Source organism: Hesperophylax consimilis, chromosome 21, assembly GCF_061612785.1.
Source record: "Hesperophylax consimilis isolate HC1 chromosome 21, BYU_Hcon_1.0, whole genome shotgun sequence".
NCBI classification, from domain to species: Eukaryota; Metazoa; Arthropoda; class Insecta; order Trichoptera; family Limnephilidae; genus Hesperophylax; species Hesperophylax consimilis.
Genome location: NC_142856.1, coordinates 31,032,680 through 31,046,654, shown reverse-complemented (window position 1 = coordinate 31,046,654; position 13,975 = coordinate 31,032,680).

Below are 13,975 nucleotides of genomic sequence, written 5' to 3'. Positions count from 1 at the left end.
ATATGATGATTGTGGGATACAAATATCATAGCATAAATAGTATAAAACATTAAAGTTATGATAAGGAATGGTTTTCGGTTTAAAACTAGGTAATTTAAAAATAGCAAATAAATTCCGTATAAAAATTTGTAGTAGGTTATAAACAAAATTAAGAATGTAATGGATTAAATGGAAAAGTTAGATAGTTGAATAGATTAGAAAAATTACAATGGTCAAAATAAGCCTGTAGGAGTGAATAAATACATTGTGACGATAAATTACTTAATGAAGTTATAATCTTTAATTATAATAATAAGAAATTTAAAGCGTAAGATTAAAAGCGTAATGCTTTTCATATTTTTAGGCGGTATGAACTCTATTTATTCTTCTTTAGGTTATTCGAGCTGTATGAGCCCAAATTATTATTTTTATGTTTTACGACTTTACGTCCGGGTTAAATCTTCCCCACAGGAAAAACTAAACCCTTGCACACACTTTTCCACAAATAATCATCTAATCAATCCACATTATGGAAGTGCATTATAGGCATAATAAATATAAAACAATACAATCAACAACACGTCAAACCACCAGAGATCATATGGGAAAATAATTCACCGACTCCAGATATTTTCATATCAGAGGGTTCGGCTCGGTAGAACTCCTAACTGGACCTATAAATCCTACTGATCCCTCAATATAATTTTTTTAAATATTTTGTAATCCCACATGTATTTAATACGACGAATTTTTGCATTTTTATGTTAAATTTTTTTGATAGATCTAATACGCCTACATTTTGAATAAGAGAGCTAGGTATAATTCCGGTAGCCGAAATAACAAATGGTAATATTTTTATCGTCTGAGAATGCCAAATTCTTTTTATTTCATTTCGTAAATATGTGTATTTTATTAATTTTTCACTAACAGATTTTTGAAAATTACAGGAATTTGGAATAGCGACATCAATATTATAAGTTATTTTTGTTAATTTCCAGATATTTTCATATCAGAGGGTTCGGCTCGGTAGAACTTCTAATTGGACCTATAAATCCCACTGATCCCTCAATATAAATATTTTAAAAATCTGTTGTAATCCTACATGTATTTAAAATGACTGATCTTTGGATTTTCATCTAATACGCCTAAATTTTGAATGAGAGAGCTAGGTATAATGCCAGTAGCCGAAATAACAAATGGCAATATTTTTATAGTCTGGGAATGACAAATTCTTTTAATCTCATTAAAGAAATTAATTTTAATCTCATTATCATTATTATTTTAAATTTATTAAAATCAAATTTAATAATATAATTACTAAGTTCTGCGAGTATTTTTGGTTTTTGTTATTGTTACAGCTGTTTCGGCTTTCAAGGCCATTTTCAAACTGTGGTTTTAGCCACGTTTAGATGACTTATTTATATGATTATATTTTACCCCCTCCCAATTTAAAATGATTTATTACCGGTTAAACCGATTTACTGATAATAATTGTGACAATAGATTTCATATTTTGTGGGGGTATTTTGAAGTCTGTTTTCCCCACATTGATGTTATCTTAATTGTTTAATAATGATGCGGCAGTTATTAATTTATTCGAATGTGTTATATTTGTTTAGGTTTTGTGAACATACTTAAAAGGGGGGAATAAATAATTTTCCTTGCTTTATTAATTAATGATATATTAGGATCATTGGTTCTTTTATTGATTTCTAATTGTTCAAGTAAATTTAATCTAAGGCCCTTTCTTTCTATATGAAAGGTTTTAAGTTCATTGTACAAAAATATTTGCAAATAATAGTTATATTATGAAATTTGATTTTAATTAAATTTAAATGCAGATATACAAATTAAACACAAAAACAATAGTAAAAAAAATGTTTAGTTTTTCAAATCATCATTTATATTTAACCCATTTACGCCCAAGACTAAAGTAATCGTAGAAAAAAGAATAAATCCATTTTATGTAGTAGGGAATAGAGTTTTTTAAGAAAAATCATTTATTTTTATTTTTTTTATTTACATTAAAAAAAGTGCCGTGCTCAAATGGGGACACTGGGCTCATTCAGTATGGTATTTCTCAAAGCATGGTTTTTCAATACACAAAGTTTTTTTGCATTTTTTGCACTCCCAACGTGCCTTACTATGGCAAATAGTGCATCGCAACTGTTTTGTCAACTTCTCCGGAAAGTGGCCAAAACCATCAAACTGTAAATTGAGCACTACAGAGGCTGATGGGTGAGAACGTTGATTAGTTTTTTGTCGCAAGTAATAACGAGCAATAGTTCGTCGAAATTGTAGCTGGTCCATCTTCACGTCGTTACTAAGTATGTGTAGACGCCAGGCATTGCTAATGAATAGATCGAAAATGTATGTAAATAACACCCACCATCACTTCTTGCCTCGTATTGAAGTTGACTGATCGGCTTGATCGACACCGCCCATGCTTCTGTTGTAATTCACAAATACTTGAGTAATATTTACATCTGTTTTCTTATTTTCGATTGAGCTCCAGCGCATTACTTTGCCCAACGGAAGAACATTATCGTAGTTTGTTCCCATTGTACAAACGCTGTTATCCAGCCAGCGAACAAACAATATTTTATTGACCGTGTCAAACCGGTAGTCAAAGTCAGCACGACTTTTCTTTTTCATCTCCTTGACGGGTGTGAGAGGACATTTGCTGGTCCTACCCTCACGTACAGTTCCTGTAGCGCGATAGCCAGATTCCCATAAGTCCGCAGCAATGCATAGCTTGTGAAAAAATTATCGAAGAACACAACATGGTCTCTAGGATCTGTGTTTAGCTTGTTCAACAGGTTTTTCACAAATCGTGTACTCAACGGCTGTGTTGACTCGACCTCTTAATTGTCCTAACTCGCTTGAATGAGGTTTTTATACCTCTTTATCCCCAGCGTTCAGTTCGCTTTTGCAAAATGATATCGTGCTGAGCCTAGCTAACTCTGAACATTCCCCGCCCCTGCGATATTACACACAGTAAAATAAGGCCTTCGCTTTGGGGTTGATCTACAATAAATCCCTTAACTTCACGTTGTGTGATTTGTTAATTCGAAGCCCCCCCGCTATGGGGTGGTAGGTATTTAATGTCTCCTTTCTGTGGTAACTCCCGGTTCTTTTTAGCCAAAGCGTGGGGAAAACGTCCATCGACCCTCAGCGAGTTCTACAAGGAACGAGTACGTGTCTCACCTAACTTTCGAATACTGGACCCTATTACTAATCGACCTAACAGCTTATATCATATCTTTACAATTTCCTTGTATCCCCGCCCTTACCTAATGTCCCCGTGTTTATAAATTCTAGATTGTGACATAGAACCGTACCCCCCCCCCCCCTCTTGTGTACGGGCTATTAAACCCTTCGTTGAATAGTGTGTTGTTTCCGCATAAGTACTGGGACTCTCTCGTCGACCTCTGTAACGATGTACTGAAACTAGATAAATGGATTTAGCTGTGGTTAGTAAACTTTGGGTGTTGCGGATGGAAGTGGAAACGAGAGAAAAGGAGATGGGAACGGATTAAATGACGAGAAAAAAAGGTTTTTTTTTGCAAACTGGGTCGGCACCTCACTGCCCCAAATGAAATGGTCGCTATTCTTCCAAATGCAAAACCCCAAGAACCAATACGTGTCTGGCTTTCCCCGAGGTCTGGTCTAACTTCTTCTTATAGTCGCCTTGACACCTCCGGACCGCTCACGTCAGAGGGAGAGATAATGCACCTGTTGGAATATCCCAAATCACCCCGCCCCGCTTCCTCCAACGGACTACTTTACTGACTGTAAAAGGGGAATTTTCATTGCGTCCCTTATCATGATGCTAAACGCGTGCATGTTTCAAATAGGTTTGTTCTGGTGAGGCTTTCAACGTCCACTAGCCGCCAGGCCTACTATCCACCTCACGAAGGTTGCTGCAAAGGATCTCGAGGGTTTTCCAGTCGAGTTGCATCAACCTCCGGGTAAACCCCGCTTTAGTATGTGTTCGTCCTCCGATTTTGAACCCTCGTTCATCACGCCGACGTCCCCTCCACGCGATTTTGAAAGACTTGGAGCCCGTTCAATTAAACGCCTTCGCAGCGAACCAAGGCCCAAACATTCCAACTTGACATTAATTTTCATACTGCCTTCTCGTGTCCTCTCATCCGACCCGGCTCCGCGAAAAGGGATGACCTCCCGAACTCTTCGTGATTCTCCATACAACGTTGACGCCCCGAAATCGCGTGATGAGGAAAGTAGAAAATCTTCTGAGCCGAGGAAGTTGTGTGCTTTCCCAAGACAGCTTACGGACAACATACTCCAACGGTGAGTTCTAAGCCGAGGCCAAAGGTATTTAGGAATTTGTTAGTGAACATATAAGGTTATACAAATATTATTAATTTTATTTTTTTATTTGTTTTGAGCATGAGTTGGTTGCAGCTAGTCGCTTCCATGTTGATTCGAGGTGCCTCTGCGCGGCTGCCAACTCGGTAGAATGTACGACTTTTGTCGTCAGGCACGGACGTCGAGTGATTTATGGGGTCCCTTTTTTTTCTTTTGGGTCGTGTGTCGCCACTAACTGCTTACAAATAAGTGGGTCATTGGCCTCGTGCTAAACACAGCTGTTAGAAGCAAGCAAACAGTTCTAAATGTGATACTATTTTATCAGTTGCAGCCCCATCTTCGTCGCAATTTTAACGTTCTGGAAATATATATTCATGCAAGATCACTCACCCAAAATCGTAATATTACCAGTCCAGTCGGGATATCGACGACATGTACATTAATCCACGTCCAGGGGCTGTAGGTAGGATGTAGAAGCCCCTAAGCCGTTAAGGGTTCGTATTAAATTCGAAATCGGTTCTCTATGTCACCCGTCTACTCGCCGGTAGAAACTATAACCATATTGTATCTAATTTTTCTAGCTAAAATTTCTACTTTCATACGCCGCTCCGTAGATAGCACATAAATTACCTGATACTGGAATTCGGAATGTTTAAGCGGATCATTTCTTTCAATAGAATGGTCTCTTCCTCCCTAACCGTAAATTGATAGTTGACATGCATCGGTATCTGTTGGCCTCCACTGTACCTAATCTAGATATCTCTCCCTATCGACTATTTTAGAGTATCTAAGTATTTGCCGAGATCTACCCAAAACCCCCTTCCCCTCCCTAGAACCTTTCATATATTATCTGCCACGTTCACTTCGATTTTTTCACTCAATTCTTATATCGTGTAAACCGTTAAAATCCTTCCCGTGCTCGCAAGAAAAAACACTGTCTCTTCAATTTCACAATAAATTTAGAACTTTGTCTTAGCCGTTTTCGTCAGGTCATTTGATAATTATTATGGTTCTCTATTTTTTTCCTCCTCTAATGGCACACGCGTTATTATTAAACATTACTGCAGTTGAGTTTCATCGTTCTATATTAGTCCAAACCAAGAGACTCCAACCCGTGAATTTAGTATTGGCTAATTATGAGTCTACCCTTTTTTTTTGGTTGAATCTAATTAAATTTTAAAACACTTCAATTATTTCAATTAATATTAAAAGCACTCTAACTTCATGAAAATACCTTGATTTTCAAAACCCACAACTTCACTACATTTAAAACTCTATAAGTTTAGTTTAAAAATCGCACGCCAGAACTGTCGCGACGCCAAAGATCTCGAAGACCGACTCCAACCAAGTTAGAACGAAAAAAGCCCTGATTCCCTCCAAACAACGCTATTTAATCATGTTCTTTCGAATAAATCGACTTAAAATTTGTGCGACTTTCGCCTTTATGAATTCAAGGTTTCACTTCCCGTTAAGTTTAGAATTGCATAACCCCGTTTCAGGATTTTTGGCCCCCGCCTGCCGAGTTGAGGTAGACACCTACCCCCCTGCCGAGACGGGTACAGGCGCGTACTCGGTGGCCTGACTTCCGAGCGCCCTCTCGTAAATGATATACGGCGATGTAGATTATTGCGTAAAATTATTTGATTATTTTTTCTCGTACACGTGTTGTGTCCGTAATATTGGTTGATTTCCGGCCTATAAACTAGGTGTAGCTCATTTCTATATCGTTGTTTTCGAAATCTTTCCGAGAAATTCGCTATTGATATCGATAATATAATCGATAAATTATCCCAACTAACGGAAGCTTTTCACCTATTATGTCCAGCGCTTGCGCAATCCAGTATCCTTCCTTGTGTGCTGCCTTCTAGCATTTGATTGGTGTCTACACGATCCGTGGGTGATCCCAGGACACATATACCTTCCTCTCGGTGATGACATACGTAGGCATTCGTTCCAAAATTTGATTCGACACGTTTTTTGTAATTTCGCCTACCTGTTTTGACTCTTTTCGTGATATCCGCCGCATATCTTCTGGTAATTTTTCGTAACCCATCGCTGTCCACTACCCGAGTCGGTGACACCTCTTCCATCATGAGCTAAACTACCTTTCGGGTTTCTTTTCGATTCCTGGTCCTTCCTTTTCGGTGATCTACGCCCAGTACATCCCTGTTTTTACAGTTTTTTTGCGTCTAGTTTTAGCCCAACCCATATACCCCTTTCTCGCTCCATCCAGGAATTTCAATATATTATCCTCGTAACTTTGTTTACGCGCAAAAAAAGGTCGTAAAATTTTGATCGTTAATCAAAGACTTCGTGACCCATTAACTTTTATGTCTTTTCTTAATTACCCAACTTGCATCTCCCCCGTGTTAATATAATTAGGCAATTTCGGCCAAACATCCCATCTTAAGTTAAAATTCGTGTCCATTGTCAACACTTGAAATAGCACTCAGAACCTCAGCGATCGTAAACAATTCTCTCTATGAGGATCACCTCGTAATATGTCTTCTGGACCGAAACATTCTAAAAAACCATCTTCTTTCGCCAAACCGTCACCCCCCTGTTTCGTTATCGCTGGTTGGGTATCGCTTCGTTTCTACCTTAGAATGCAAATTTATCGTCGTTCTCCAAGTGCCCTTACACGCATCGTGAGACCGGATCCCAAGGTTAGCTCAACAGTAAATCAACCTAGAGTGTTTCGTGTCTTTAGACCGCCCTTAGTCTCCGTGATTGGCGAAAAATTATTTAATTGATTTTGGGAATGATCTGATTCGTTGAGCTCCATCACGCCTCTTTTCAATTATTACGTGGTTAACACCTATTACCGACGTAGGTTTCTATAATAAAGCTTCTAGTATGTCCCAGAGATGTCCATAGTCTGTTCGTTTCTCCCTATTCTCTGAACGTATTTTAATTTATGAAAAAAAAATTCTTTACGTTCCTTTACCCCAAACAGGTCCATTACAGCCTCCCTTTAGTAAGGATTACAGCGGATAAACACGTTTTGGTGTTTAGTTGGTGAAATCATTACTAACAATAGTTTTAGATTACTCATTTTCCTTCCTTTTCAAATTTTTTTTTTTCGTACTCCAAAGGTTGCGTACCCCTTACCTCCCTAAGAGGAGATGTTCCTATTTTCCCTAAATGCAAAATAAATTCTAGAATGGGTCTTTTCCTTTTTTTTTCTTTCCAATCTTCCGTTAATTTTTGGCTTATCTGCTTCCCACGAAGTTCGCCCCTGTACGTGTCTTAACTCAAATGCCTTTAAACAAAACGTAAGGCACAATGCCATTCATAAATCTGCCGCCTCCTACCACTCGTGATTTCATTAAGACGAAACACGGTTTCATTTGTCACAAAACTCGTAACTTTGCTTTATATTCTAGGCGCTTCGTCAGTAGACGTGTTTCCTCTTAACTACACATTTATGGCTAAGTTTTTGTTGCACCCCCAAAGGGTCGAAGCAAAGTTCTATGGGTACCTGACTGAAGTCTCGGTTGTATGTTTTTTTTTTCCATGATGGTATGCACGCAACATGAATCTATTTAAAACGCGTAGCTATTTTGCATGTGGTTTTTTTTTTCCTGTTTTTTTTTTTGAATTCTCGCGTGACTATAATTTTTTCGTTTTCTTTAATAAATAATAATCCGTATGCGTGGCCGGTTATCAATAAGCCTTGATAAGACTTGAATTGGATTAAATCTGGTTTATTGAATTGGACACGCAACCTCCCTAAAACTGCACTTACGTGTCCTAGATGTTCATCGAAATTTCCGCACAAATATATGACTAAGTCATCCAAGTAGTAGCTTTGCGAGACTACCTATCTTTTGTTTTAATATTCGTATTGTACCGAACGTGTTTTGTTTACTTGTTGAACTAATTGAAACGGATTTATTTATTCTTATTCACAGAATTTAGTCACTATTTCACGCTGTAGTTTTCTCATAATATCACTGTTTTCACTTTATTCAAATAATAAGTTAGATTATATCCAATGGTTGTAACTATTCACTTCACAAGAACACTGCATTTATTTCACCGAAAAACATGTAATAGTAATCACCGGTAATGTTCACTGTAGGTTCAATGAACTCGTCGTGGTACGCAAACGTATTGTATCCCTGCTTGTACTCACTACGTTTAATTTAAACCTTTTCGAAAACATAACAAAATAATTATTATCTTCCCTCTCTCACACTTTCTCCCCTTTTATTTTGCTTGCTAGGTATCGAAAACCCGTTACCTACCGACCATTTGTAATATACACATTCCAAGACTACCGAAGTCTGCACGCATAACGTTTCCAAACTTCGTTCAACGAATTTAAATGGCACTCAAAGACCCCAACCTACGTCGTACAAAAGCGCATACAATATCTGTTATCTGTTATCACCACCCATTGCGAAGTTTAACTCTATATTAAGAGGATAGACGGATCCCTTTTGTATGAAAGCTTGTATTTTCGAAGCTGCTTCCTTCGAGAATGTTCACCGGTTAGGTTTCCCCTTAATCGCGCTATCCAAAGATAACAAACCGTTTTTACCTACTACAAGTGGTCTCGTAAATGCTCGGTGGATATTTTTTCTTTCTAAGATTTTGGCCCGACCGTTGTAAATCATGAAAAGGTCTATTAGTTCCTTTTAGTTTGCAATAATTTTCAAGTGACATGAGTCAATGAGTCTCTTCAAAACGACAAACAGATATTAGTACGGTTTTTACCCATTTTTGTAAGGCATTTAAAATGTTTGAATAATATTCATTTCATATTATTTTTTTTTTAAAGCGGTCTACAAAAATACTAGTCAGATGCTTTACGTTTCACCATCTAAATGCGAGCCCTTCTCAAATTATGGTCATTTAACTGATTTGTATATTTTTTTCTTATCGAAGGTTGGCGTACATTTCGCAATATCAACTAATACAAATCTCCACTCAAATAAAGATTCCGTAATCAACTTGTCTATTTATTTATTTTCTCTTTTTTTTTCTCATGAAATGTTGATTAACATCAGCTTACGTTTTTTTTTTTTTCCCATTTAACTGCGTAACCTTTCCCTTTTATTATTAGTCTCGTGAAAAGTACTCAATTTATATTATTCGTTACTAACTACCGTATTGTGTATTAATTCTCTTTATTCATTTGTACGGCGCGCCTGAGGCGACTTTACCCGAAACGGCGCCACACAAGTCCCAACAAACAGCCGACTGACATCCCTGCCGCGTTCAGAGCGATAAATCTACCACCGGCTGTAGATCCGTTAGAGTAGGTAACCCTTTTTTCCCACTATTGTCCGGTGCCTCGCCGTCTCCATCGTAAGTAATTAAATCATAAATGACACTAGAGTCTAACAGTGCGTCCAGCTTAATTTTTGTTCACCTGTCTAGACTATTTTACAACTGACCCACATTCGTTTCGACCTATTTTTTTTTCTATTCGCTCCTGACATGTTTTTTTTTTCTTGAGACACCATACTCGTACCTCTATCGCTTATAAGGTCAATGAAGCCACCCCAACTTGTAAAACTCTCGGCTCCTGGTCACGGCACCAAATGTGTTGACTCGACCTCTTAATTGTCCTAACTCGCTTGAATGAGGTTTTTATACCTCTTTATCCCCAGCGTTCAGTTCGCTTTTGCAAAATGATATCGTGCTGAGCCTAGCTAACTCTGAACATTCCCCGCCCCTGCGATATTACACACAGTAAAATAAGGCCTTCGCTTTGGGGTTGATCTACAATAAATCCCTTAACTTCACGTTGTGTGATTTGTTAATTCGAAGCCCCCCCGCTATGGGGTGGTAGGTATTTAATGTCTCCTTTCTGTGGTAACTCCCGGTTCTTTTTAGCCAAAGCGTGGGGAAAACGTCCATCGACCCTCAGCGAGTTCTACAAGGAACGAGTACGTGTCTCACCTAACTTTCGAATACTGGACCCTATTACTAATCGACCTAACAGCTTATATCATATCTTTACAATTTCCTTGTATCCCCGCCCTTACCTAATGTCCCCGTGTTTATAAATTCTAGATTGTGACATAGAACCGTACCCCCCCCCCCCCCTCTTGTGTACGGGCTATTAAACCCTTCGTTGAATAGTGTGTTGTTTCCGCATAAGTACTGGGACTCTCTCGTCGACCTCTGTAACGATGTACTGAAACTAGATAAATGGATTTAGCTGTGGTTAGTAAACTTTGGGTGTTGCGGATGGAAGTGGAAACGAGAGAAAAGGAGATGGGAACGGATTAAATGACGAGAAAAAAAGGTTTTTTTTTGCAAACTGGGTCGGCACCTCACTGCCCCAAATGAAATGGTCGCTATTCTTCCAAATGCAAAACCCCAAGAACCAATACGTGTCTGGCTTTCCCCGAGGTCTGGTCTAACTTCTTCTTATAGTCGCCTTGACACCTCCGGACCGCTCACGTCAGAGGGAGAGATAATGCACCTGTTGGAATATCCCAAATCACCCCGCCCCGCTTCCTCCAACGGACTACTTTACTGACTGTAAAAGGGGAATTTTCATTGCGTCCCTTATCATGATGCTAAACGCGTGCATGTTTCAAATAGGTTTGTTCTGGTGAGGCTTTCAACGTCCACTAGCCGCCAGGCCTACTATCCACCTCACGAAGGTTGCTGCAAAGGATCTCGAGGGTTTTCCAGTCGAGTTGCATCAACCTCCGGGTAAACCCCGCTTTAGTATGTGTTCGTCCTCCGATTTTGAACCCTCGTTCATCACGCCGACGTCCCCTCCACGCGATTTTGAAAGACTTGGAGCCCGTTCAATTAAACGCCTTCGCAGCGAACCAAGGCCCAAACATTCCAACTTGACATTAATTTTCATACTGCCTTCTCGTGTCCTCTCATCCGACCCGGCTCCGCGAAAAGGGATGACCTCCCGAACTCTTCGTGATTCTCCATACAACGTTGACGCCCCGAAATCGCGTGATGAGGAAAGTAGAAAATCTTCTGAGCCGAGGAAGTTGTGTGCTTTCCCAAGACAGCTTACGGACAACATACTCCAACGGTGAGTTCTAAGCCGAGGCCAAAGGTATTTAGGAATTTGTTAGTGAACATATAAGGTTATACAAATATTATTAATTTTATTTTTTTATTTGTTTTGAGCATGAGTTGGTTGCAGCTAGTCGCTTCCATGTTGATTCGAGGTGCCTCTGCGCGGCTGCCAACTCGGTAGAATGTACGACTTTTGTCGTCAGGCACGGACGTCGAGTGATTTATGGGGTCCCTTTTTTTTCTTTTGGGTCGTGTGTCGCCACTAACTGCTTACAAATAAGTGGGTCATTGGCCTCGTGCTAAACACAGCTGTTAGAAGCAAGCAAACAGTTCTAAATGTGATACTATTTTATCAGTTGCAGCCCCATCTTCGTCGCAATTTTAACGTTCTGGAAATATATATTCATGCAAGATCACTCACCCAAAATCGTAATATTACCAGTCCAGTCGGGATATCGACGACATGTACATTAATCCACGTCCAGGGGCTGTAGGTAGGATGTAGAAGCCCCTAAGCCGTTAAGGGTTCGTATTAAATTCGAAATCGGTTCTCTATGTCACCCGTCTACTCGCCGGTAGAAACTATAACCATATTGTATCTAATTTTTCTAGCTAAAATTTCTACTTTCATACGCCGCTCCGTAGATAGCACATAAATTACCTGATACTGGAATTCGGAATGTTTAAGCGGATCATTTCTTTCAATAGAATGGTCTCTTCCTCCCTAACCGTAAATTGATAGTTGACATGCATCGGTATCTGTTGGCCTCCACTGTACCTAATCTAGATATCTCTCCCTATCGACTATTTTAGAGTATCTAAGTATTTGCCGAGATCTACCCAAAACCCCCTTCCCCTCCCTAGAACCTTTCATATATTATCTGCCACGTTCACTTCGATTTTTTCACTCAATTCTTATATCGTGTAAACCGTTAAAATCCTTCCCGTGCTCGCAAGAAAAAACACTGTCTCTTCAATTTCACAATAAATTTAGAACTTTGTCTTAGCCGTTTTCGTCAGGTCATTTGATAATTATTATGGTTCTCTATTTTTTTCCTCCTCTAATGGCACACGCGTTATTATTAAACATTACTGCAGTTGAGTTTCATCGTTCTATATTAGTCCAAACCAAGAGACTCCAACCCGTGAATTTAGTATTGGCTAATTATGAGTCTACCCTTTTTTTTTGGTTGAATCTAATTAAATTTTAAAACACTTCAATTATTTCAATTAATATTAAAAGCACTCTAACTTCATGAAAATACCTTGATTTTCAAAACCCACAACTTCACTACATTTAAAACTCTATAAGTTTAGTTTAAAAATCGCACGCCAGAACTGTCGCGACGCCAAAGATCTCGAAGACCGACTCCAACCAAGTTAGAACGAAAAAAGCCCTGATTCCCTCCAAACAACGCTATTTAATCATGTTCTTTCGAATAAATCGACTTAAAATTTGTGCGACTTTCGCCTTTATGAATTCAAGGTTTCACTTCCCGTTAAGTTTAGAATTGCATAACCCCGTTTCAGGATTTTTGGCCCCCGCCTGCCGAGTTGAGGTAGACACCTACCCCCCTGCCGAGACGGGTACAGGCGCGTACTCGGTGGCCTGACTTCCGAGCGCCCTCTCGTAAATGATATACGGCGATGTAGATTATTGCGTAAAATTATTTGATTATTTTTTCTCGTACACGTGTTGTGTCCGTAATATTGGTTGATTTCCGGCCTATAAACTAGGTGTAGCTCATTTCTATATCGTTGTTTTCGAAATCTTTCCGAGAAATTCGCTATTGATATCGATAATATAATCGATAAATTATCCCAACTAACGGAAGCTTTTCACCTATTATGTCCAGCGCTTGCGCAATCCAGTATCCTTCCTTGTGTGCTGCCTTCTAGCATTTGATTGGTGTCTACACGATCCGTGGGTGATCCCAGGACACATATACCTTCCTCTCGGTGATGACATACGTAGGCATTCGTTCCAAAATTTGATTCGACACGTTTTTTGTAATTTCGCCTACCTGTTTTGACTCTTTTCGTGATATCCGCCGCATATCTTCTGGTAATTTTTCGTAACCCATCGCTGTCCACTACCCGAGTCGGTGACACCTCTTCCATCATGAGCTAAACTACCTTTCGGGTTTCTTTTCGATTCCTGGTCCTTCCTTTTCGGTGATCTACGCCCAGTACATCCCTGTTTTTACAGTTTTTTTGCGTCTAGTTTTAGCCCAACCCATATACCCCTTTCTCGCTCCATCCAGGAATTTCAATATATTATCCTCGTAACTTTGTTTACGCGCAAAAAAAGGTCGTAAAATTTTGATCGTTAATCAAAGACTTCGTGACCCATTAACTTTTATGTCTTTTCTTAATTACCCAACTTGCATCTCCCCCGTGTTAATATAATTAGGCAATTTCGGCCAAACATCCCATCTTAAGTTAAAATTCGTGTCCATTGTCAACACTTGAAATAGCACTCAGAACCTCAGCGATCGTAAACAATTCTCTCTATGAGGATCACCTCGTAATATGTCTTCTGGACCGAAACATTCTAAAAAACCATCTTCTTTCGCCAAACCGTCACCCCCCTGTTTCGTTATCGCTGGTTGGGTATCGCTTCGTTTCTACCTTAGAATGCAAATTTATCGTCGTT